Raw genomic sequence first — 10,478 nt, forward strand, 5'->3', positions numbered from 1 at the left:
CAATTGAGCTTGCTTTCTGTTGCTTTGATTTGGAACACAGAGTACCAATGGGAATCTCCAAACTTATTGCCAAATGCTATTTATTAAAATGTGAATATATATTTAAGACACAAAAGATGTTACTTAATAATAGCTTAATTAAAGAACAATTCAATATTATCTTTACAAGCATATACTACAAATCGATAACATAAACGGGATTACAAGATAAAAATATTTATTTAATTGTCAGTCAAAACATGTTTGATAGTTTATATAAACTTGGCATCAGAGCATTTGTAAAATGTTTTCTATATTTGCTACTCATATTGAATCTGGCTATCGACTGATAGATGGCGACAATCACCTGGCTAAGCAAGTAGTGTTTAGGGTTTTTCTATTGATTAATTATTTCTAATTATAATGATATTAATTTATTTTAAGAAAAACACTAGCAATTTAACTTTGTTTAATTTTTAATATTAATATACATACATAATATGTCACCATGAATGCAAAGTATTGTTTCTTTCAAAAAAAAAAAAAAAAAAATCATTAAATTTAATTTATGAACTCGAGAATTTTCAAATAATAGCACACTTATATCATTAAAAAAATATTTTTTATCTTAATCATTATAATAAATGAAATGGAATTCATTTAATTGGCAAAAAAGCAAAGAGACGATTTTCTCAGAAAGCGCGAGATTGCGTGCCACCATTGCTCAATTACTGTTGCTTTTGTTCTTCGGACTTCGGCGATTATTCATGTGAAAATGGTATAAACAATTCGCAACTGCTTAGCCGTATTATTTTCAACGAATGCATTGTGTTGCGACAGTGTGAGAAAATCACTGCATCATCGGGAGCAAAGTTGCATTTAAATTTTTGCAATACAAAAAAAGAGTAATTTGAAAAAGGATTGAAAATAAGCAAGCATTGGTAAATGATGAATTACAACTTGCAAGGAATGTATTGTATATTATCAAACATATTCGGAAATCGTTGCGAGGCTTATTAATCCTTGCAACTTATTTATCCAACCGTCGAGAAATTCGTACGTTGTTATTTCAACGTTGCAGCGGAATTGCGATTTTTGTAAGTCGACTCATTAAAGGAATGCAACGAGAGAATGGAATTTTCATGAATGAAAACACCTGTTTAATAGTAAGTAGAAAAATGAAATCGCAGGAATTTAATGGGCGGGTACAGCGAAACATTGTCCATTGCAGATGCCAGCAGCACTTTTTTTTTGGTGCATTATACATTTTAAATGTTTATTCAACGGCCTCAATTTATGCGAACGTATCTCGGTGGTGTTATGTTAGGTGTGTCCGAAACTGTTGAAAGCTCTCTTCAACAACAAAACCAATCTAAATTAATGAGAACAGAATTTAAACGGGATGTAAATGCATTAACAACTTTTTTTTATAATTTCACTATTAAAAACGTTAAGTGTAATCTAGATCTTTTTATAAAAGTTTACTCATCTTCTATTTATAATATATAAAAAAACTCTAAACACAATAAACCCCGTGGCTTATCTCCGGGCATAAATCTGCCAACGGGAACTGGTTATTTTGCATTCCTCGCATAATCCTCCAGGTAAATAAACAATGAACAGCCAACAAACAAATATGAATATGTGAATTTTATTATGGCGCTTTTAATTACGCAACCACGTTTAATGAATACGTATTGGGTTTTATCAGCGGCGCACAAATGAACCAATTGTATTGTAATTGCGTAAACTACAGGTGTCATGACCGGAATGCGTTCTCGCGCGTAATGTTTCAGGTGTGATACACTTGTTTATTACTACTTGTAATCATGAAAAAACATATCATTGAATTTACTCCACATTTATTAGGACACATATTGTCAAAGTGTTTAGGAAACACCTAGAAAAATCGAATTAAATTAAATTAAAAAATAAATTATAAAACAACATTACTAAATATTAAAAAACACACTGTAGATCACATTTTTTAATGCAAATAATAATGTTTTTTTATTATTTATCGTATTTTTGGGTACCCGTTAAACGATGTAATTTAGGACATCTTGTGTTATTGACCTAATATTCTTCAAATTTTTATAAAAATGCTTTTCTTGTTATGGAAAGGCATTATCTAAGTGATAAAAATTAAGAGCAATTGGGATGATAGAGGGTGGATCATCACAACGTGTGAGTGACTGGTCAAATAGACACATCTGTGAGTGTTATAAGCAGATTGTGGAGACTTTACAATGAGTATAATGACGTAAAAGAAAGACATCCACGATGCAGTAGCATAATTACCACGGTACTAGACCACTTTTTCTTTTTGCAGACATCCGTAACAGCTCCCGAGCTAAAAAAAGAACTTCATAGGACCCACAATGTGATTGTGTCAGCTAAAACCGTCAGAAACCATGTCCGAGAGCAAGATCTATTTCAGAGACGACCTTTAAGGGTACCCCGATTTTCCCTGGAAATCACATTAATCACACATAATTGGGGTCCTGATGATTAGAGCCGTATTCTCTTTTCTGGTGAGTCAAGATTTCGACACCACCCAGATTCTGGAAGCATACGTACGTACGTGGAAGAGGTTCATTGATGCTTTGGGGAGGAATTGATATTGGCAGAAGAACCGAGTTCTTTTTAATGGGAACCACTTTGAATGCGACAACATAGTTTTACCCATTGTGTTACCCTATTTAACCAATATGAGCCCAAATTCCAGAATAGGCCACATACTGCGAGAATCGTTCAAATAGCATTCGAAGAGAGTAACACGAGCGTTTTACCTTGGCTAGCAAATTCCCCATACTTTAATCCAATTGAAAAAGTATGGGATGTTATGAAAAGAAGACTTTTGAATTGCCAAAACCATTATGTAGACCAGCATCAGCTAATTTTGGCGGTACAGAAGGAAATATGGACCAAAACCTCGATAGGCTGATATTGATTACGCCAAATCGATGTAGGGAGGTCGTAGACAATTGTTCGGACATACTTTTTAATAAAAAATAAATAAATATGGCATAATTATTATAAATAACATAATAATTAATATTTGGATATTTGATGGATGTTATTATTTTAATTTTTGAAGGGGTTGTAACATCTTTTTGGAACATATTTTTTATTTAGTTAGTAAAAAACACTTCAAAATATTTAGGTGTTCCCTAGACACTTGACAGTGTTTATTTTAATTAATTACTTGAAGAAAGGATTTTTATTATTTATGTTTTACAGTTTAGTAGTAAATTATTTCTCGTAGTTTCATCGTTGTTGAAAGGAAAATGTTAATGAAAACAACAATTAGAATAAAATGTTTATTAAATCTAAACAAGATTTGTAGTTACGAAACTGAATTTTAACCATGATGTGGATGTCCCCCATAATTGTGTGGTTGTCCGTAGTGTGGATGAGGATTTCCATAGTTATGTGGATTGTGTGGATGAGGATGCGATTGATAACCTCCAGATTGCGGTTTCGAATAATGGCGTGGATCAGGAGTGGACATGCACATTGTCACCATCGAAACGACGAACAGAAGAGCCTAGAAATATAATAACGTAGAATTTGAGAAAGTTAACAATACAGGAAAAGATTACAATTAATTACGTATTTATAAGCTGAAATTACATACAGTAACGTTGTTAATACAGGAGAGTGGTGCCATTTCCGACCCACTTACTAATAGCAGAGAATATAATAGTTATTTATTCTGTGCTAATAGCAACTCTAATCGGATTAAAATAAAAAAAGCTGATAAACTTACGTAAAAAAATTTCATCGCGAATGGAACACTTGGTTACAATCGGCTGAAAATCGGTTGTAAACTGAAGTCTGCGAACGGTGGTTGTTATATTTATAGTGGACATTGTGTTGTGGGGCTTAGAACTGGATTGTGGGGTTTTTCAGACTGGCCAAATGAAAAAAAAAGTAACGTTAATGAGTATCCGCTGAAATCACAGATACGCAACGAACCACTACTCGCTTTTATTTACTGAAATTCCCCAGAGCTGGATCTGCAGGACCGTCCCAAGAAACGGATGGCACTAAATAATATTTTATTGTAATTGTTACGATGGTTGTTTCTCTTCTGTAACTGTAAAACGATATTCACAGAAACTGTGTTCTTGTGTTTAAACGACGAAATTAAAGTCGATGAACGAATTTGTAGTTGTTGTGCTCCATCCCGTCCCGTTATATTTTATGTGCAATTATTGATTTCGCAAGAGTAAAATTCTGTTTCTGAATATTCGCATAATAATGTTCAGTTTGTTTACGTGCAATTCTCGCTTTAGTACCGACCTGCGGCACTATATAAAATCGTTCCGGTTTTGCGAAAAAACTACCTCACGTCACTAATGCCTAAGATTACATTAGAAATGTAAGACTCGCTCATTAGTTCTCGGAATAACTGAGTCGGTTTGGTGAAAATAAAGAAAATAGCACCATTTGCGGCCGTCCTCTTTGAATGCGTTAAGAGTGTCGACATAGCCCGTTCCTAATAAAAATCAGCCATAAGATTTAATTGATTGAAGCCTTCAAAGCTTCAAAGACCTGATAGCATACAGATTATCTGAATGCTTTGACTTTAAAAGTACATAAAGGCAAATGCAACCAGTTTTTATCTGATAAATGCAAATTATATTATTACCAGGAACATAAAACGTTCTTCAATTATTGTGATTGCTGAGCCACCAGTTTCAAATAATGATTTTATTAAATAAAATACTTTTAACTTTAACCCAGTTTAATTAACTATCATACGTATATGTATTTTGATTATAATCATAATACTTTATTTAAGCCATATATAAAATTTGTAATAAGTAAATTGTGTATGTGTAGCATAATGGAAAATTATCCATAATGATGACCACGGCGATGCCAGTGTCCATGACCATGGCCATGCCAATGACCATGACCATGACCGTGCCAATGTCCATGATGACCATGGCCATGCCAGTGTCCACGTCTGCCATAGTAGCCAGCAAGAGCTCCCGGAATGGCCTCTGGAAGAGCCTCAGGAAGCGCCATTATTGTAGCAATAAGTGAAAAGATTACAAAAATCTAGAATTTAAAAATGATGAATTTAGTATCATAGAGATTAAACTGATTTTTTTAAATAAATCATTTAATCACCACCACCATTTATAAATAAATTAAATCAACTTACAAGTAATTTAATCATGCTGAAGTGGAAGCTGCTAATCAACTATTATAGAAACACATGATGAATCGGTTGGGAACTATTGATATTTATACTAAAATTTCCTCCCAGAAAAATAATTGGATTTTCAATCTAACCGGTTGTCATAAACAATAAATACTCTTTTAAATTAATTAAATCAATTACTTAAAAACATTATAATTGCCCGTTTGCACGACGCCATAATTAGAATTGTTAAATATTTTATTTTTACTACAAAAATGCAAAATATGTATATAATTGCACATAAATTGCATGATAAAAAAATATAAAAAACGTCATAAAATTACTTGATTAATGTCCTCCGTGATGGTGGGGCAGATATTGTCCGTTGTGGTTGAAGTGTGTATTGAAATGGCCGTGCTGTTTCTGTTGTTTATGGTTGAGATGTCTTTGCTGGTGCAAAATTTCGCGTTCGTAATGGCCGATGTCCCTGTTCAAATGGGGGTCGTAGTGTTCGTCCGTGTGTTCGTGGGAGTGAGGTTCATCGGACTGTGGCCTGGCCATGATGGCAATCACCAGGAAGAATAAAAAGATCAATACCTTAAAAAGAAAATGTATGAAAATATTGATTATCGATTATAAATTAAAAAATTAACTCTAAAATTTGAGCAACACATAACCAAAATCGAAATTGGGATCGCTTACTTTTTTTACGTTGCACATTTTAACGAAACAATATCTTAAATGGACAAATTCAAATGGGAAGTAACTCTAAACTGACTTAACTTGAACGTCGTAAGGTCCGCTAAATTAAATAAGTGGCAGTATAAAGCGGATAGAATTATAATATATTCGTTACGTGACAATAAAATCTTCGGACCCCTAATATATTAATAAAACTGCAATAAATTTCCATTCGGTTGTTCGAAATATTTTGTGTAATTAAAAGTAATTTTTTTATTAGTTATTTTAATATAAATTAAAACTGAAATTATTATTTTCAATAAACATACACATCGAAAACGAAAACGCTTTTCGAGCCGTATATGTAGTCTGTAGATTGGGTTGCCTATGAATTGCTTAATAAAGGTGCTGCCATCTATCCATGAGACACTACTTCTCTATGTATCTATGTTATAATAATTAATAATAATCATTATATTTCTTTAGTAGAAACCCGTTTTTATTACACAACTCATAATGATTTAATAAAGTTCAAATAAATGGTTTCACTAAAACTAAACCTGTTGAAATATAAGTGTTACAGTGTTATAAAGCAGAACTTGTAAATTTATGCAAGACAATACTGAAGACGAAGGTTCATTTACTAGTACATTTTCTTTATGTGCAGTCTTGATCCACATTACTTCACGGTGTCGACGTTTAGCGTTTCATTATTCGCATTCACCTGCTTTGCCCGATCTTATTATGTTCGCTACGTACGCACACTCAATCTTTTGAATGTAATTGACCCAGAAGCACTGTTTTGCTTTATCCATCGTAAGCGTATGAAATCGTGCAAACACGACCTTGTGTAACATATTTTGGGGGTTAACCGATACCAGTTTGTCCTCAGATCTAGGTCTTCTCTTTTAAGGTTCGGTTTCCCACAACATTTCAACAAATAAGCGAACCATTTCAGCTTGGCTGAGAACTGTGAATGAGTGAAAGTAAAATAAAAAAAAAGTTCTTGGCTATGAGGCACGCGGAAATAAATTCTTACGCGATCATATCGAAGATGCTCCTTTGACTCGTAATGCGATGCGAAGATTACCTAAGAATTTACGCGTTGACCATAACAAATTCACGATTCGATCATTGAAAATTTGCTGGCTAATACGTAGTCTGGCATACAATTTTAAATGAAACGTGTACTGTTGCTTGCTTGGTTATTTTTATATTCAACTTCTGAATTTTACATGCACATAATTAATTTAATATAAAACAAGTTCTTGTCGGATCATTTAATTGAAATTGTGTATAATTATTATTGATGTAGAAAAACATTGAAATAAAATATTTGTATGCTCTTTTTTTCAAATATATAGTAGTGGCCGTAATTATAGCAACTTATTAAAATAAACACAAGGTGTCTAGAATATTTTGAAATTATTGAAATAAAACCAATAATGTGAATATATAATGAATTAATAAAAACAAGTGTTTTTTGCTAATTAAATAAAAAATATATTGCAAAATGATGTTATAACCTCTTCAAAAATTAAAATAATAATACCAAATCCAAATTTATTATTATGTTATTTATAATAATTATAGCATATTTATTTTTTTTATTAAAAGCTAATATCCGGCCGGAGTTCCTCCTGCTACTGGTCATAATGGTTTTGGTAATTCTTTTCAAAGCATCTCATACTTTTTCTATTGGATTAAAGTCTGGGGAGTTTGATGGTCAACGTAAAACGCTTTTGTTATTCTCTTTGAATGCTATTCGAACAATCCTCGTAGTATGTGGCCTAGCGTTATCCTCCTGGTTAAATAGGGTAACACAATGATAATCCACCCTCTATTCCAATTGCTCTTAATTTTTGTTTGTTATGGTGCCTTTCCATAATAATAAAAATATTATTATAAAATTTTGATAATTTTTGCATTAAAAATTTATTATACAGTGTGTTCTTTTATATTTAGTTATGTAGTTTTATAATTTATAAGCTGAATTATTTTTTAATTTAAGTTAATTCGATTTTTCTGGGTGTTCCATAGACACTTTAACTGTATATAACGTTTATTGTTTTTTCTGTTAATTTTGTGTCTATTATGAAAGCAATCAGTCTAATTTTATTCCTTAAAAAATTACATATTTTTTTTATTTCTCAATGGACAAAATTATAGTAACTATATACAATAATTATTTAATCAATCAGTTAATTGAAATTAAAGCCAACCTGGTGGAAATGGGACTTGTTGAAATAGATTTAAGAACTTTGAGAACATGGAGGTTCGTTTGTTTATGGCATAGGTCTTGTCCCCCATTTCCAGATGTCAATCCTATAAAAAACATGGGGGATCAGTATTAAAACCAAATTCGGTATAAAAATTTAACAAATTTAAATGAACTCGTCACAACAATTCAAGAAACTTGAAGCACTATAGTCTTGTCGTATATTTGGCAAATGGTCAAATTTGTGCTACAGAGATGAGCAAAAGTTATAAAATAAAAAGGATATTATACACAGTGTTAAAATTAAATTAAATAACATAGATTTAATCATTAAAAATCCCTTTCTAAATTAAAGTTTCTATATTTATATCTTAGATGTACAGTATTCTTTATAATACTGTGTAAAGCAACAATAGTAAATTAATATTATGAATACGTTCTTTATACGTTATAAATACTTGTTAAATAGAAAACCAATATAAACAATATCAATAAATTTCTTTGTTGTTACTTTAATTATTTCCAAGAGCTGGGCACTCTTAATGTTTCCATGTTGTGGTGTTTTTTTTAACCGCAACCACAAAACGAGAGTCATCTGAAATAATTCAGTTCAATAAATATAAATAAACAATAACAACAATAACAAAAATTGCCACGCGAAATTTTCCCGTATCTGGTTTGGCAGCAAAACAAGATCAGATTTTATTATAATTCGAATGCATCCAGTGACGCAAAAGTCGTACTACGTGGAACTGCATTTTTGTCGTTATCGGACAACATTCAGAATTATTAACTGGAAAGTCCGGCGTCTCTCTAATGGGGTGAGAATTGCATACCTATATATACTCCAAAACGGGTCCGATGAGGCATCAGTTCATCGTTGTCCTCCGTTAAGCAAACGCAGCTCCAGAACCAAAATGAAATTTGCGTTGGTAAGTACTCATACATTTTGAATAAATTTGTAGCTAATTTTTCCCGATTTAGGTGTTCGTAATGATCGTTTCTCTGATTGCCACAATCATGGCCCTTCCTGAACCTCAGCCAGACCGTCACGGGGGAAGTCACTACAATCACGGACACAATAACCACGGACACAACAACAACCACCACGGCTACAATCACGGCCACAACAACAACAACCACCATGGCTACAATCACGGTCACAACAACCATCATCATCACTAGTTTTTAGTTTTGATTACGTGTAAATCTTTAATTTAAGCGTTTTGTTTATGTTTAATAAAAATAGTTACTAAATTTTGAACTTTTATTACTTTTACATGTATTTTGGTGATTTGGAACGATATAATATAATAAATATTATATTAATTTTAAGTTAACAGAAATTAAACCACTTAATTAATAATTTTTAATAATAAAAGTCACTCATAACAATCGATTTAGTTATAATTCTTTATATTTATTATTTAAATATTAAAATATTTGTGGATAGGTTATTAACAATGTTATAACTATATTATTATCTTTTAATAATAAATGTATTGTTTAAATAAATAAATATATTCTGATATAAAAAAATAAAAATCATGATAATTCTAAATTGAACAGAGATAAATATTTGTTATATATCTGCACTACTATAAAAAACTGATTATTTTATACTCATCATAAATAAACTATAAAATTAGTTTGGACACTAACAGGGAAAAGTTTTATTTTTAAGAAAAAAATTCTAAATACATTTGTATATTTAAATTAGTACATTAAATTAAAAACAATATCGATACTTACCTTTTATCAGCTATATATAATTGATTTAAAATAAAAAAAAATAATGTAATATTATAAAATAAAACAAGGAGTCAAAAGTAAATCAACAAAATAAAGTTTTTAATATTTTTATTAGTATTTAATAGTATATAAATTATTTGTTCTTTCTTGACATCTTCTTTTCATGGAAGAAAAAAGGTTGTCAATCATTGCTTTGAAACAGGATTCCAAATAAGCTTTGTTCATTTTAAAATTTATCATGTCCCATAGATTTTCTATGGGGTTTAGATCGGCATTTTGGACTTAACTTACATAAAACTTACATTATTGGAAGTTGGATGTTTCGAATCATTAACGTGCTGGAAAATCCACGACAGAAGAGTATTTTCCTCAACTTACGGTAGCATACATCATCAATTATACCATTTATTTTTACTAACAGTACAATTTTACACAAAATGGGCACCTCATCATTATTCCTTCACACCCAACTGTTGGTTGAGTTTCATAAAAATTATTTTATCTTAGTCTACGTTTTATGGCACTGACAGACACCCCCAAATGTAAATATAATATCTTAAGAGCTTTTTACGGCACTTTTATTTGGGTCACTTTTGGATGCTCTTAAAATCCTCCGATTGTTATTATTAACTAACCACAGTATGCATAAACTACTAAAGACAAACTTAAATTAAATGATTTATAACGGTT

At 31.2% G+C, this 10,478-nt stretch overlaps 1 long non-coding RNA gene across 1 annotated transcript; it reads right to left on the minus strand.

The window, feature by feature from the left end:
• Window positions 1-4,714: 4,714 nt before the first annotated feature.
• LOC109596557 (uncharacterized) lies at window positions 4,715-5,926 on the minus strand. The gene is made up of 4 exons (XR_007547116.1): window positions 5,840-5,926; window positions 5,482-5,734; window positions 5,159-5,256; window positions 4,715-5,052 (listed from the first exon to the last, which is right to left on the minus strand). It is a non-coding gene; the product is annotated as an uncharacterized LOC109596557 (long non-coding RNA).
• Window positions 5,927-10,478: the final 4,552 nt, after the last annotated feature.

The sequence above is a fragment of the Aethina tumida genome, chromosome 1 (genome assembly GCF_024364675.1).
Source record: "Aethina tumida isolate Nest 87 chromosome 1, icAetTumi1.1, whole genome shotgun sequence".
In the NCBI taxonomy this organism is placed as follows: Eukaryota; Metazoa; Arthropoda; class Insecta; order Coleoptera; family Nitidulidae; genus Aethina; species Aethina tumida.